Raw genomic sequence first — 10771 nt, forward strand, 5'->3', positions numbered from 1 at the left:
AATCCGGCTTATAAGCTACGCTACGTCTACGCACCGTCGGATCGGGACGGGGACTGACTGGTTTCAGAGTTGTCTTGGTCAATGACGAAGTGTTCTGGATATAGAGAAAAGTCATGTATCTCACGTGATCATGAATTAGAATTCCACTTAAAATATCCCCGAGTCTTTGTTGTAGCGGCTAAAAACATTCGAGGAGACGTTCTGATTTCGAGTCTAGGTCCCTTTTAATTGTATTAATATTTTATTCTTATGATGTAAAAGAAAAAAAGAATTCTACTTAAAATATAAATGTGTTTTCGTGGAATAAATTGGAGCAGATAAGACTTGAAGTGGACCGTGACAGGACTCTGGATAGTGGCAATGTGTCAGTTACTGATAATAGTCAAACCGTGTAAGAATCATTTTTTGTGGGATGTGTCACTGATAATAGTCAAGACGTCTTAGAACCATCTAACGTGGAAAAAATTATAATGGGTCGAAGTTTTTTTTTTTGGTTGAAAGGAGCATAGGATAAAAATTAAGGAAGAGTACGGTATATAAAAGTTCCTACAGTGGAAGAGTGCGGTACATAAAAGTTTCTACAGCATCCGCCAACAACAGTGGCTGGAGAAAGTTGGGCGGAGAAGTACGAGTTACAAAAGGGCGATTACAAAAGGCCGCATTAGAGTTAGAGCTATTACAAAAGTCCCCATTAAAAAGGTTAGGTCACTGCTTTTGCGCGCCAAAGCATTCGCACATTGGTTTCCTCGCGAAAGGTATGAATGATCCTGCTCTGCTGGAGTCGGTTCAAAAAATTCCTGCTATAACATACCAACGGGTCCAAGACAAGGTTAGTGGAATGAGGATTTGTGATGAGACTAATGACAGCAGTGGCATCAAGTTCAACTTCAAGGCAATAAATCGCTTTTGCAATGCTAGTGAAAGGCCGTCCCTTTAAGTCCAAAGTTCAGCTTAACACTAGTGGCTTTGCCTATGTGTCTGACTGAACTTGCTATACAGTTCCTTTCATGGTCACGAATAATGGCCCCTACTCTTGCAATGCCTTGAATTTCGATGGCTGATCCATCTTTGTTGAGTTTATGCCAGCCTTTAATGGGAGGAGACCACTTCATTGGAATGATGGTGGGGAGAGCGTTAGTGTGGCTACGATTGGAAAGGGCATAGAAATCCATTGCTCTGCTAATGGCTTGATGGATGATGCTAGGGGAGGGTTTGACAATTCTCTAGATGGCTGCATTTCTAGCGAGCCAGAGTTCCCATACGAAGTGAATGAAAATGTACTTCCAGGGGATGCGATGAGCATGGCAAGGCAGCTTGGAAGTCATATGGAGCATAAGTTATTCAGGGAAAGGGTGGGAAAAGGTTGAAGTAAGTGCCTGCGGTACCATAGTGTTTTGCCAAAAAGGAAGGAAATCTGGCCAACGTCTAAGAAGGTGGTCAAGGCTTTCCTCCTCATTTTGGCAAAGAGGGCAAAACGAAATGGAAGTGATGCCTCTTCTGGCTAGGAAGAGTCTTGTTGGAAGAATCTGGTTGGCACATTCCCAGAGAAAGAAGCTGAGCTTGGGGAGAGAATGTTGTTTCCAAATCCACAACCAATTTTTCATGGACTGGGGGACAGTGTGAGGGTTTTTAGGAAAAGCAAGTTTATAAGTGCTTGCAAGGGAGAAACGGCCATTTTTCGAAAGGCTCCAGCAGATGGTATCTGGGGCATTATGAAATTGTGGGAGGGGCGTACGAAGAATGGTGTTAAAGAGCTCAGAGGGAAGAGTGAAGGAAATGCGAGGGATGTAGTCACATTGGAATAGGCTTATGAAGCTTTTCACTGTGAGCTCGTCTTCTTTGTAGTTAGGGGACCGGCAATGAGAGGACGAAGGGGACTGATTCTAGTCCAGTTGTTGAACCAGAAGCTCACTTAACTGCCATCCCCAACAATCCATCTCATCCCTTTTTCCAAGGTATCTTGGGCGGCTTTTATAGATTTCCAGGTGATGGAGGCTCGATGGTTTCTCCTATGAGGGCCCTGGAGGTTAAGATATTTGGCGCTTAAAGTTTTTATCCACAATGAGTCAGGGCAGATAAAGAACCGCCAGCTAAGTTTAGTGAGGTGGGCAATGTTCTGTGGTTTAGAAAAAGGGTTACCAAGGCCTCCATCTTTTTTAGATTTAGTGACTATTTACCAGTTGACACGGTGGAGCTTTTTGGAGCTTTCGGTACCTGCCCATAGAAAGTTTTGGTTAATCTTATCAAGCTCTTTATAAATGCTGATTGGCAGGGACCTACACTGCATGTAAGTAGGATGGAATGGCAGTTGTTGTTGACTTGATGAGAGTAAGGTGGCCTGCAGGAGAAAGGAGAGTCGCTTTCCAGCGTGCCAGTTTTGATCTGACTTTATCGAGAATGAAGAAGTAGTCTTGCTTTTTGACCATACCATGGTGGATGGGGAAACCTAAGTCGTTGCCAAGGTTTCCAGTGGCATTTATGCCAATAAAGGTGGTTATCCATGATATATGTTCTTGCTTGGTATTTGGCAAGAAGAAGATTTTTTATTTTTGCAAGCTGATGCGTTGACCAGATTCAGAACAGAAGTCGGTTAAGATTTTCTTGATGGTGGAGGTAGATCTTTTGTCGGCTCTAGTGAAGAGGAGGATGTTGTCCTCAAAGAGAAAATGGGAAAATTTCGGGCCAGATTGAGAAGAGCCAAGAGAAAACCAATCTTTTCTTTCACGGGCCTTGTTTATCTTGTGGCTCAGGAACTCCATACATAAGATAAAGAGGTAGGGGGAGAGGGGGTCTCCTTGTTTAATGCCACGGGAAGGGTGAAAGTTTTCAAGCTTTCCCCCATTGACGAGAACAGACATGGATGGGAAAGAAACGTAACTCATGATTAGGGATATCCAATTTTCAGGGAAGTTGAAAAATTAAAGGATTTACCTGATGAAGGCCCATTTAAGACGATCAAAATCTTTTTCAAGATCCAGCTTAATGGCCATCTAGCCATGTTTTCCTTTTTTCTTTTGCATGGAGTGTATGAGTTCTTGTGCGAGGATAACATTATCAACTGCTGGGCAACCAAGGACGAAGCTAGTTTGGAGAGACGAAATAAGCATGTCGAGGAAAGGTCTCATACGAAGCATCAGAAGTTTGGTGACTGGTTTGTAAGCCGTATTAACAAAGTTGATGGGTCTGAATTATGTAATGAAAGTGGAGGCTTTGCATTTAGGAATCAAAACGATGAGGGTGGCATTGAGGTCTGTAAGGATTTTTAATTCAGCAAAGATGGCTTGGATGGCTGTACATAGTTTCTTGTTAACAGTTTGCCAGCAACGTTGGTAAAGCTTGGATGTAAACCATCGGGCCCCGGCGCTTTTAGAGGTTTAAAAGTTCACAGGGCTTTATGGATTTCCAGGTTCGTCACCAACTGGGTCAAAACACTGATATCAGCTACCGAAAGTTTAGGCCACAGGGGATGGGAAGGTGTGTGGTGGAAAGGGGCATGAAGTTGATCCGTGGAAAAAACTATCTTGAAGTAAGGTTAAGCATTAGGAGATCCTCCTTTTTTGAGTCCCAATTGCCAACATTATCATACAGCTCTTGGATTTTGTTAATGCTTCTGCAGACAAGAGTTGAAGTGTGAAAGAATTTGATATTTCTAAAGCCCTCCAAAATCCGGGTAACTTTTGATTTTAAGGCCTAGAGCTCCTCTTCCTGTTTGAGAATTTGTTGGTATTCAAGAGCAAAGGAGTTTTGGAGGTTAATCAGGAAGGGACAAGGGTTTGAAGCAGGGGCCCTTTGCGCACCATCCAATCTTGCCAGGACTCTTTTTATGCGGCCATGCACATTACCAAAAATGCTTCTGTTCCAGTCTTGGAGTTTGTTTATGAAGGCAGGGACAGTGCGATGGAGGTTGTTTTCATTGTCACTCCAGAAAGTATGGAGAATATTGTTAAAGTCAGGGTGTCTGAGCCACATAGGTGGGAACCTAAATGGTTTATTGCCAAAGTGGGGGCTAGTGCTATTAAGTTTAATGAGAATGGGGCAGTGATCAAACCTGGTCCTAGGTAGGTGTCTAACTAACGCGTTCCGGTATAATGTTCTCCGAGAAGGATTGGCTAAGGCATGGTCGATTCTCTCTTGAATGAGCATATTGTGGTAAGGTTGGTCTAAAGTGTAACGTGGGCCAGAGAAACCTAGGTCGATTAACTGGCAATTGTTGAGACAGTTATGGAAAGCTCTCAAGCAGTTAGAAGAGATTGGAAGACCACCTAACTTGTCGCTTGAAGATAAAACCTCATGCATTAAAGTCCCCTACAACCAGCGGAGGCAGTTTGTGGTTTGAGGCAATAATAGACAGATTATCCCTTAACAGTTTTCTTTCTCTAAACCTAGGACTTGCATAAATACTAGAAAGAAGCCAAGAGGAATTTGTTGCATGTACCTTAACTGTCGTATGAATCTCTTGTTCGATTTTGCACAGAGCATTGATTGTGACAAGAGTAGAGTTCCATAGCATCCAAATACCACCTTTGTAGCCAATAGTGATAGTGTCGCGCCAAGCATCAAACGGGAGTTGATCAATAATGTGTCGCACATTTTCCCCGGGAGCTTTGGTCTCTGTGATTATCATAATCTCCGGGCTATGGAGTCTCACAAGATCCCTTACTGTACAGATGAATTCTAGATGACGTGATCCTCTGCAGTTCCAGACAACAATAGACATGGCATAGGAGTTGGGTGGGATGGGAGAGAAACCAATGTCGGGGGCTGCCATCATCCTTCGGTGAGGTAGGTGAGCATTCAATTGGGTGATTTCCAACTATGGAAAGAGTTCCAATTTGTGAAATAGGACGTCTAGTTCCATGGTTAAAAGAAGGCTGACATAAAGTCTGAACTGATGGACATATCTGTTGATTATCAGCTTCATGGTTGAAAGTTATGAGCTGAACATATGGGTGGCAAGTGTGGCTTATGTGGTGTGAATGATGTTGGATATGAAGCAATTAACGCAACAACTAAGAAGTAATATATTGTAATACATTTACAGTAATAAAAACAATCAATAATCAACAATACAAAAAAAATAAAGCACATCAAGATTTACATGAAAAATCTTTCAGTGTAGAAAAAAAAATCACAGACCACAAAAAAAAAAATTCCACTATCAAATAGTGAATATACAAAGTTTTTCATTAGCTAAAACTAGAGCTAATCAATAACTAGAGAGACAATTAGAGAAATCTTACTAAATAGGTAATTCAACAAATATACCATGGGTTTCAATGTTCAGAATGTAGAACTCTAAATCATAAATCTACTGACAAAATTTTAACTCAATTAGACAATGGATCGTCTTCCATTCAAATAACTCTTAATTCTCCTTTTTCTTTCTATTTTCTTGGCTTTTTTTTCCTTTTCTTTTCTTGGTTTGCAGCACTACCTTTTTTTTTCTCCTTAAAACAGTCACACCTCTTTTTATTAAGTAGTTAGGGTTCTGTGTAAAAAGAAAGACCAAGGCCTATGGCCTTTGATTAGTCTAAACCTAATTACATGGGGTTGGACCCTATTTTTCTAACAATCTCCCCTTCCAACCCTATTAGAAGAAGATTCATCATCATAGCACTTTCATTTAAAATTTATCTTGGCTAAAAAACTCATTTCGATCAAGTTAGTGCAGAGCTCAAGCTTCTCCCTGAAAAGTGTCTTAGTTAACATATCTACTACATTCTCATCAGTATAGAATTTTTTCAATAGTATTTGTTATTCCTCAATCACTAAACATAACTAGTGGTATCTAACATCAATATGCTTCATTTTAACATGGTACATGGTATTTTTACTCAAATCTAAAGCACTTTGGCTATCACAAAACATCACATACTCTTTCTAATTCAATCTCAATTCAAGAAAAAAATGTTTCATCCAAGGCATTACTTTACCTACTTCTGTTGCTGTAATATATTCAGCCTCTATAGTTGACAAAGTAACACACTTCTGTAACTTAGACTGCTAAAACACAGCTCTTCCTGTAAAAGTAAACAAATATCTTGAAGTAGATTTTCTACCATCAAGATTACCTATCATGTTAGCATTAGTAAACCATTTTAGAATTGATTGTGAAACTCCATAACTCAAGCACATTTTGGAAGTACTCTTCAAAAATCTAAAAATTCATTTCACTACTTTTCAATGAACCTTTCTCGGATTAGAAAAAAATTTACTCATTATACAAATTGTATGAGCAATGTCAGGCTATCTATAAATCACAAGATACATCAAAAAACTGACTGCAGAAGAATAAGGAATACTAGACATAGCTAGTTGTTGCTCCTTAGTCACTGAACAAGATTTCTTACTTAGATGAAAATGGTTGACAGGTGGACTGCTAATTAATTTAGCATGTTGTATGTTGAATCTACTAAGCACTTGTTCAACATACTTTTTCTGTGACAACCACAACTTTTCAACTCTCTTATTTTGGATAATGTCCATATCAAAAACTTGCTTTGTTAGACGTAAATCTTTCATGTTAAAGAACTTAGACAATTATTCTTTCAACTTGCGAATCATACCAGCAACTTATCCTACAATTAACATATTATAAATATATAATAAGAAAATAATGAAGTTACCATCAGTAAATTTTTTGATATATACACAAGGATCTACTGTTGTTTTTTTATAGCTGTGGCTCACCATAAAAAAATTAAACCTTTTGTACCACTGTCGCGGAGCTTGTTTCAAGCCATACAAGCTTTTTTTTCAGTTTGTAAACTAAGTGTTCGTTCTCTTTCACTTTAAAACCCTCATGTTGATTCATATAAATGTTCTCCTATAGGTTACCATGCAAGAATACAGTTTTGACATCAAGTTACTCAAGTTCAAGATTTGAACTAACTGCTAATCTCAGTACCACTCGAATGAAACTCATCTTCACAACTAGAGAGAAAATCTCATCAAAATCAATGCTTGATTTATGAGAAAATTTTTTACTACCAATTGAGTTTTGTACCTCACTAGCACAAATATCTTGAAGTAGATTTTCTACCGTCAATATTACCTATCATGTTAGCATTAGTAAACCATTTTAGAACTGATTGTGAAACTCCATAACTTAAGCACATTTTGGAAGTGCTTTTCAAAAATCTAAAAATTCATTTCACTACTTTCTAATGAACCTTTCTCGGATTAGAAAAAAATTTACTCATTATACCAATTGTATGAGCAATGTCAGGTTATCTATAAACCACAAGATACATCAAAAAATTGACTGCAGAAGAATAAGAAATACTAGACATAGCTAGTTGTTGCTCCTTAGTCACTGAACAAGATTTCTTACTTAGATGAAAATGGTTGACAAGTGGACTGCTAATTAATTTAGCATGTTGTATGTTGAATTTACCAAGCACTTGTTCAACATACTTTTTCTGTGACAACCATAACTTTTCAACTCTCTTATTTTGGATAATGTCCATACTAAAAACTTGCTTTGTTAGACCTAAATCTTTCATGTTAAAGAACTTAGACAATTATTCTTTCAACTTGCGAATCATACCAGCAACTTATCCTATAATTAACATATTATAAATATATAATAAGAAAATAATGAAGTTATCATCAGTAAATTTTTTGATATATACACAAGGATCTACTGTTATTTTTTTATAGCTGTGGCTCACCATAAAAAAATTAAACATTTTGTACCACTGTCGTGGAGCTTATTTCAAGCCATACAAGCTTTTTTTCAGTTTGTAAACTAAGTGTTCGTTCCCTTTCACTTTAAAACCCTCATGTTGATTCATATAAATGTTCTCCTATAGGTTACCATGCAAGAATGCAGTTTTGACATCAAGTTACTCAAGTTCAAGATTTGAACTAACTGCTAATCTCAATACCACTCGAATGAAACTCATCTTCACAACTAGAGAGAAAATCTCATCAAAATCGATGCTTGATTTATGAGAAAATTTTTTACTACCAATTGAGTTTTGTACCTCACTAGCTTGTCACCATTATTTTTCAACTTTACAACCATTTATTTTTTAACTTGAACAACTATTTATTTTTCAACGGTCTCTTTTTTTACGAAAGCTTAACAAGATTATATGTACTATTTTTTTGCAATGAATCCATCTCTTCTTTTATTACTTTTAACCAGTGCTCTCTATCCGAAGTAGCCTGCATATTTTGAAAGTTCTCTGACTCTCTTTCACTAGTAACTAAAATAAAATATGAACTTAGATACCTGATAAATGGTCTGTGCTGTCTAATAGCTCTCTTAAACTGAAACTCTACACCACTTAATGCCAAAGGTAGCTCTCTTTGTTCAACACTCTCTCATGAAAAAAACTGTTCACCATACTCAAAACTAATTGTATCTAGCTCATCACTAACTGTGGCTTGCTCATTCATATCCTCAAGTTTTGTTCTTGCTCATTTTCATTATCTGTGACTCTTTTATGTGAAATTATTATTAGTGTTAAAATATCACACTTAACAGTAACCCATATAGTCTTTTCATTTTTATCAAGGTCTGCTATAATTTTTTTTATGAAAAACTATATCTCTGTTTCTAATTATTTTTTTCTTCACCGTATCTCATATTATGCAGCTAAATTTTTCATCATCATATCTTACAAACACATACTATATGACTTTACTGTCAAGCTTTGACACCTGTTCTTTCGACACATGCATGAAAGTTTTATGCCGAAAAATTTTTAAGTGAGAGTATGAAGCATCTTTCTTTGTCTACATTTTTTTTGAAATGTCAAAGCCTAAAGGAATTGATGGTGATCTGTTAAGCAAATAACAAGCATGTTAACTACTTCATCTTAAAATACCTTTGGTAATTTTGCCATCCTAAACATGCATTTGACTTTTTTCACAATGGTGTGGTTCATTCTCTAAGCTATACCATTATGCTATAGTGTTTCAGGTTCTATCATCTTATGTCTGATCTCATGCTTTGAACAATACTCTTCAAAGTCTTTAAATGTGTATTTTTCATCATTATCAGTCTAAATACACTTCAATGGCAACCCTGTTATCCTTTTCACCATGGCATAAAATTTTTAAAAATATTGTAATACCTGGCATCATTTTTTTAACTATACACTCAAGTCTTACATGAAGCCTTATCAATAAAAGTAATAAAATACCAGCTACCACCTAATGACTCAATCTTAATGAGATCACATATGTCAAAATAAATCAATTTCAATATTTTGTTCTCTGAGAACTCTTAAAAAAAAAAACTTTATGATGCTTATCAAATAAATAATGATCACATGAATCGAGAGACATACCTTTGGTCAAAAGAATGAGAGATTATCTTACCAAAATCTTTAATCCCTTCTCGCTTATGTGTGCCAACCTCTTATGTCATAAGTTTGCTGAACCATCATTCTCAATGGTATTTATCTGGTTGCCATTGAATTACATCTATGTCTTGTACATTATGCAGCATAATTTTTTCTTTATAACTACTATAGATCCTTTGGGAAGCTTTCACTACCCATTTTTTTATCCATTCTTATATCCTTCTTTATCAAAGACATTAATAGCAAGTAAGTTCATTTTTATATATGAAATGTGTCAGATATCCCTTAAAGTCAACATATAGTCTGTACTAGTTTACATAATAATATCATCAATCCCAATAATCTATGACGCACTCTTATTTTTCATCTTAGTGCAATCAAAGTCTCATGTTTTGTAAGTTGTAAATAACTCCCTCTTAGGAACACAATGATATGTTGTTCTTGTGTCAACTATCAATTCAACATCAGGATCACCATCATGATTACAATTATCATATGTACAAATCAAAGTAACTGAATCACTATCTAAATTCACTGCTGTAATATTATCATCATCTGAACTCTTGTATTTTTTATCTTTTCATTTTTGCTTCAAGATTTTACAGTATCATTTTATATGATCTTTTTTACCATAATGGAAACACTTCACTTTATCTCTGAACTTAGATATATGTTTAAACTTACTACGACCTTTTAAGTTTTGACCTTTGTCGATGTTTTTATCCCTATTTTTTATGATCAAAGTTTGATTCTCAGAGTTTAAATTTTTTCACCTTGCTTCTTTATTAAGCATACTATCTTTTACCATCTCTAATGTCATATCGTAATCAAGAGCTGAATTAAAAACAGTCACAATTAAAGTATTTTAGATGTCTAGCAATGAACCCAAAAGAAATAACACTTTTATTTTATCATCTATCTTAAGCTCTATAGTAATCATCCAATTAAATATATCTTAAAAATCACTCAAGTGCTCTGTAATCGATCGTCTATCTCTATATTATAAAATTGTAAGCTTTTTAATAAGCATAACTTTATTCATACATATTTTTCTCTCATACAATACTGTAAAAAATTTTCAAATTGTGTGGGCATCTGTCTCATGTGCTATATGATAGAATATGTTGATATTAGCTTATTTTCTGATTGTAGTCAGTATTTTTCTACCTAACTTCTTTCAGCTTTTATCTTTCATATGTGCTGGTTTAGTCGAATTACCCAATACCAGCTTATACAAATCTTTGCAGTATAAATGATCTTTCATTATAGGCTTCCTAATTGAATAATTTGATGCTGTCAATTTTATCATGAAACCTTTATCACCTTTTATAATCTTAAATAGAATTTACTTCTGTCTTGGGTTACTTTTGTATTGATGTCTCAAAATAACCTAGCTCTGATACCGCTTATTGGGTCTAAAGTAATAAACACAACAATGTAAAAGTAATATATCG

This window comes from Durio zibethinus, chromosome 21 (genome assembly GCF_047325235.1).
Source record: "Durio zibethinus cultivar Kanyao isolate XHJ-2024 chromosome 21, ASM4732523v1, whole genome shotgun sequence".
Lineage (NCBI taxonomy): Eukaryota > Viridiplantae > Streptophyta > Magnoliopsida > Malvales > Malvaceae > Durio > Durio zibethinus.